Source organism: Balaenoptera musculus, chromosome 4 (genome assembly GCF_009873245.2).
Source record: "Balaenoptera musculus isolate JJ_BM4_2016_0621 chromosome 4, mBalMus1.pri.v3, whole genome shotgun sequence".
In the NCBI taxonomy this organism is placed as follows: Eukaryota; Metazoa; Chordata; class Mammalia; order Artiodactyla; family Balaenopteridae; genus Balaenoptera; species Balaenoptera musculus.
Window position 1 is genome coordinate 470,091 of NC_045788.1, and position 6,697 is coordinate 476,787.

Genomic DNA, 6,697 nt, shown 5'->3' on the forward strand with positions numbered 1-6,697 from the left:
ACCCTGGGCTCACAAATCAAGATTCCACAAGCCATGTGGAGTGGCAAAAAAAAAAAAGAGAGAGAGAGAAAAATAACGAAGTAAAGAATAAAATTAAACTAGGAAACTAACAGATATGTTGGAAAAAATGTAAAAATAAAAATATAGATGAATCCACAACCAGAAGGTACATCAGTACTACAGTAGTAAAAAAGAGGAGGGAAAGGGAAAAATCAGAAGGGTGGGATGGAAAGGCCTTGGCTGTGGAGGGTGGGGCCTAAGCAAGCGTGAGGTTTGGGCAGTGGGTGGGGCCTATGCTTAGAACCCACAGGGCTGGAAATGGCCCTGGGGGCTGTAGGGGGTGGGGCTTAGGCTCAAGGAAAAGAAGGGGCCCAGGTGTGCCCCCAAACCCGGTCTCAGAGGGCAGGGGACCTCACCTGGGAGCCCAACTGGCTTACTGGGCTCGAGTGGGTGGAGCAAATGCCCTCCTCTCCTCTCCTGCTTCTCCGGTCTGGGGTCTGGGGCGGCCACTCCTGCCTGCCTCTCCTGGTCTCCCCAGCCTCCCTCCTATGCCCCCAAGGACCCACGTAGCCTAGAGGGGTTTTGGAGGGCAGGGGATTGGCCTGGGAGCTCAGCAGGCTCCCCGGGCCCAAGTGGGCAGGGCAATTGCCCTCTGCTCCTCTCCCACTCCTCCCGGAGGACCCCTCCCACCTGCCTCTCCTGTTCTCCCCTTGGCCTCCTTCCTATGCCCCCAAGGACCCACATGACCTGGAGGGGGCTTTGTAGGGCAGGGGATCAGCCTGGGAGCTAGGCAGGCTCTGCTGCACCATTTTTATACACCTAGCAAGAAGAGATCATGGAGGATCATGAGAAAGGATTTTATTGCCCCGCCTGGAAGTGACGTGTCTCACTTCTGCCATATTCCATTGGCCAGAACTCAGTCACATTTAGCCTCAGAGGAAGATGGGAAATGCAGTTTAACTGTGTACCTAAGAGGAAGGTAGTAGTATCCTATTGCTGTTCTAACAAGTTACCACAAATTCAGTAGATTAAAACAGAACAACTTTATCATCTTATAGTTCTGGAGGTACGAAGTCTTAAAATCAAAGTGTTGGCAGGGCTACATTCCTTCTGGAAGTTCCCAAGGGGAATCTGTTTCCTTGCCTTTTCCAGCTTCTGGAGGCCACCTGCATGTCTTGGTTCATGCCACCTTTCTGCATCTTCAAGGCCATAAGTATAGCATCTTCAACCTCTATCTCTCATTCTGACCTCAGTTCTTGTCATCATATCACCTTCTCTTGCTCTGACCCCACTGCTTTTATCTTATATAGACCCTTGTGATTACATTTGGCCCATGCAGACCATGTAAGATAATCTTCCCTTCTCAAGATCCTTAACTTAATCACATCTGAAATTTCCTCTCTTTTTCTATGTCAGGTCACATATTCACAGGTTCTAGGAATTAGGATGTAGACATCTTGGACATCTTTGGGGAGGCTTATTCTTTCAACCACAATGGGGAAAAAGTTTGAGGTGAATATATAGCAGATGAATTAATTAACTATGAGAAGAGATCAAGCATTTCCCTGGGTAGACAGGAAGATCATCTTTGACTTTCTTCAACTGAGTACAGTTCCCTAGCAAAGTGATTAAAGTTTAAAGAACTACAGTCTGGAGAATTCAAGCAAGAATAAAATAGGGTTCCAATTTAGAAGAAATGGGACAAATGTCCAGCTCCTAGAACTAGAGTGTAATATGAAGTTTTCTTTCTCCCTTCCTTCCTTCCTTCCTTTCTTCTTTCCTCCTTTTTTTTTTTTTTCTTTTTTGAAAGAATAAGGCAGTAGACTGTTGTTAGAATAACATTTGGCTGGCTCTCTTGTCTACAGTAAGGTGTCTCTGTCTCTCAAGTTTCTTCTAAGACTCAAACAATGATTTATATGTCATACCTCAAGATCCTAGACCTGAAAAACTAAAAGTCCTCCAGCAGAAGGTCCCCAGAAGGGCAAAATATGGTTAACACTGTGTTAATTTTATAAATCATAATTCTAAAATATTTGTGTTTGCAAAATAGGAAACTTTCCCAACATTAATTAAAATATTTTTGTTAACTTTTGGCAGGAAACTGCTCTTCTTTTTTTTTTTTTTTTTTTTTTAGCTTTGGTTGACAGTTTATTAAATACACTACATTTGTACCTTATTCTGTAGCTTTTTAAATCACTCACACATGGACTTAGTAAAAATGTACTTTATAGAAAACCATCTGCAAAACTAAAATAAAAATAAAAATGCACATTTTGCCCACATCTTAAACTGCTGAAAATGTTAGGAATTATTTTATTGAAGGCGATCCTGAAACATGAGGTGACTTGAGTTTATTAAATCTGACACCAGACCATGACTTCAGTAGTGTTAATGTTGAAATGTGGATGCAAAAATGTCTATTAACTAAACTGTTTAATCTAACAGTGTTTGAGAAACAGGACAATATAAAGTATTATTTTTCCTTTACAGACACTTCTCTAAATCCATTTTCTGTACACTTTTTTCCCTCCCATTCATAGAATTAGCTGTGCAGATTGATGAGGCAAAAACAAAACAAAACAAAACAAAACAACAAACAAACTAGATCCTATTTACAAAACATGCAAAGGGAGAATTTTAAGTAGGTGTTATGGCAGAACTGGTTAAAACTAAATACAGTCGAGTGACAGGATATACCTTTACTCCTGCAAATATAAGTCTTTCCCCCATCCTTTCTGGGAGAAATACATTTTCAGGGTGGGGACTGTAAAACGGCATACAATGCAAGGACAGAAATAAAGAAGTTTGCAAATTCTTTATATTTCCAGCTGATGAGACAGTATTTTTGAGTTGAGTTTACCTCTAGCGGCGAAACCAGAGCCAGCTGTTAAGCAGCCAGAAGGCTACAGTAATTGAATACATGACCATTTCTCTTTTAGCACGTTCTTTGCTCTCCTCTTCCAGAAGTTGTAGACGTCTATCTAGTTTGATTATCTGTCATCTTAATGAAGCTGCATCTACAACAGTCATGTCATCTGAGGTTCCTTCAATCGTTGTATCTATATTTGAAATGCCATACCTGGTGTTGTCATGATGAGGGTTAGAGGTGGCGACAGCAGACCCACCACGCAACACAGGTATGGAGTCAGTCCTGACCAGCTGTCCATTTTGGCGAACAGCATTTTCACTCATAGAGCGCTCTCTTTTTAGCCTGCCAACTGCACGGATTTCTTCATTTTGAGGGGTTGGAGGAGGTTTTTCTAAATCCAGAAAATCTAGTGGTCTTTCACTTAGCGTAAGTACACGAGGTGGTGTTTTTAGTGCCAGAGGTTTGAAGGGAGTTGACTGTATAAGGTCAAGATCTGCTGGTCTTGAAAATGGAATGTCTTCATTATTTCCTGCTACAACAATTCTCTCTGGAACCTGCATAATCACACTAGCATTTGAAACTCCTTCTTGGAATCCTTGTTCCAGGTCAGCATTTGGTGGTGCTACCTTTAATTTTTCCGGGACCCTCATTCGCTGACTAATACCTTCGGTGTATTCCATTTCATGTTGAATTCGACTAATTTCCGCCATCTCAGCAGCACTGGGAGAAGGAAATGCTGCCCCACTCACTAAATGTGTACCGACTACTGCTTGCTTTTTGGCATTATCGGTTTCTGTGCTTCATATTAAATCCTTTAACTTGCTTCAATATGCATGTGCTGGATTTAGAGCCACTTTTGTCCCCCTGGGCCCGCTGAAAGTCGCTGGTGAGGACCGCCGCTCGCCGGCTCCCGGGGCGCTCGGGTGGGCGCTCTCAGAGGCCGTTGGCCGAGTGCACCCAGGCGCCCGGGCAAATCACCGGCCAGAGAGGCCCGCAGCGGGCAGGAAACTGCTATTCTTAACTTGAGGACAACAGATTTAGAAGAAAGGTTTGGAAATATTAAACAAAAATGGACTTTACAAAAAACAACAACAACAGCAACAGCAGACTTTATGACTATATAAAACTTGTATACCTATAGCACTAAATTGACTACAATCACAGAAAAAAGAACTCTATTTCTCTCTCAACTTCATAATATTAGAGATATTACATATTTAAAAATTGATTTTTAAAAATAACGCCTCTGTTCACCTTTTCCAAATATGTTGTCAAATCTGAATTCCATGGTTCTTTTTCATTCTCATTTGGGTGTTCTGATGTAGTACTCTTGGTTGAGGTTGTTAGTCACTGACAACAGAATTGACTATAGCTGTTAATCAGACGGAGATGTGATTTGGTTCAAGCAGTTCACAGGGGTTCGGTCTTAGATGTTACTAGGTGAAGAACAATGAAGCCAGATGCAATGAAGCTCTTCACTAGAAACATCAGTACTGACATCCCCTACCAGATGCCAGGGCAGAGCCACCCTAGCATATATGCCATATGCCTAGACCTCAGAACACACACTGTGGTCCAGAATAACTATACCCCTGCTTGCCAAAACTTGGATCTTCTCAGTGTGGGGCGCTGCTTCGATTTTCTCCCTTCCCTGCTAAGACATGTGGGATTGTGTCTGTGTGGTGCAATTTAGTTTACTTGTGGATTTCTACCTTCATAATAGTTTTGTTTTGTTTTGTTTTGGGCCATACTGTGAGGCATGCGGGATCTTAGTTTCTCTGACCAGGGATCGAGCCCCTGCCCCCTGTAGTGGAAGCGTGGAGTCCTAACCACTGGATCACCAGGGAATTCCCTGACAGTTTTAAAATATAATTTTTAGTGTGACGGTTTCTATAGCTCAGGAAGGCGAGCTAGAATCTGTTGAGTCAAGCAATCTATAGTATGTACCATAAGCATTAGACTTTCTTCTTTGGAGATTTTTTTTTTCTCCCTACATATGACGTAGGGGCATGTATGGGGCATTGTGTACTTTTGCCAAGATGGAAGGTCAGTAATAGAAATTACATGGACCCTGGGTACCCTTGACCTCTGCCAGGCTCACAGTGATTCTGTAGCATCTTTGTGAAACTTAGAGACTTACTGCTGCCCCAGGCTGGATGATTTTATTTTCAGTTCAGTGCAGCATTATGTTTATCTCAGGCCTGAGTTTCAGAAATCAGAAGAAGATGAGTTTTGATCCCAAATATTATGGAATCTCTGTGTCATAGCGTGATTGAATATAGCAGCCCATGGCAGCACATACTTGGAGGCTGGTGTGATCTTTTTCCCTCTGATCTCTTGTTGTCAATTAGGACAGGAATCAAGCATGAACTTTGTCAGGAGGAATGGAGGCCATAAATTGTATTAATACATATTCATTGAGCGCATGTACATTTACAAAGCACTGCTTCGTACATTCTTAAAAGTCTTGGAAGTCAAGCATGCAAGGCAAAGAAGGCATGATTATCTTCATTTTAAAGACAGAGAAAGTTCAGCTTAAATTGAGTTATCCAAGTTCATAGAGCTAGTAAATAGCAAAACTAAAACTCGAATCCATATCTTCTAATTACAAGACTACTGCTCTTCGGACCACTCACATTTGCATTTTATGGAAGAGAAGGGTTAGCACCTGAAATACTCGTATGAAATGTTCTATGTGCTGGGCACCATATCAGACACTTTCATCTGTTATCCCACATTTCTTCCAAACAATCCCCTGGGGTAGGTGTTATTACAGGTAAGGACACAGGCTCAGAACTGCATCCCACAGGTGATAAATTCCAGAGTCTGTGGAAAGGGGGCTGGCTGTGCTGTGTCTATCAGACTCAGGACCCAGTCCCTTGAAGAGGTCTCATAGATAACTCCTTTCTTTGCTGAAACTTCCTGCCCCACTGATTTCTGGAAACTGGCATCTGTATCTCAAGGTATGCAAGGAACAGAGTTATCATGAGGCTTTTCCCGTGTGTGCTACATCATTCTACTCACAACTCAGGCCCAATGTTCTCTTCAGTGTCCCTGCTACTGATCAAGTATGTCACTAAGTTGCTTGATTGTAAGAGTGGAGGGATAAGCTAGAATTTATTGTTTGGGAACAACATAATTAAAATATGGCTGATACCTGTGTATCCCCCAATATCTCAGTTTGGGGAGTTGCTCACTAAGTTTAAAATTTACCATTTGACACAATTCCCCCGCTACACAAAACCTAAAGATACTCACAGCAGCAATTTGGCTAGTATTCAAATATAGCCAAAGAGTGGAAACAACTCAAATGCCCATCATCCGATGAATGGGCAAACAAAATGTCTATCCGCACAATGGAATGTTATTCAGTCATAAAAAGAAATGAAGTGCTGATATATGCTACAAATGGATGAAATTTGAAAACATGATGTTCTGTGAAAGAAGCCGGACACAAAAAAACCACCTATTGTATGATGTCATTTATATTGAAATATCCAAAGCAGGCAAACCCATAGAGACAGAATGTAGTTGAGTCGTTGCCAGAGGTTAGGGGGAACAGCAATGGAGAATGATGGCAAATGGGTGTGGGGCTTAATTGGGGGGTTATTAGAATGCTCTAGAATTAGAGAGTGGTGATAAATACACAACACTGTGAGGATATTAAAAACCGTCACATTCTACCCTTTAAAATGATAAACTTTATGGTCTGTGATTATATCTCAATAAAGCTGTTATTTAAAAAAAATAAAAATAAATGCTGCATACAAAAACACTCAGTCACTTTATCATACAGAATTCATCAAGCATGTGGCTATAAGCTTCTTG

At 41.8% G+C, this 6,697-nt stretch overlaps 1 pseudogene; it reads right to left on the bottom strand.

The window, feature by feature from the left end:
* Window positions 1-2,862: 2,862 nt before the first annotated feature.
* On the bottom strand, window positions 2,863-3,815 carry LOC118894508 (annotated as a pseudogene).
* Window positions 3,816-6,697: the final 2,882 nt, after the last annotated feature.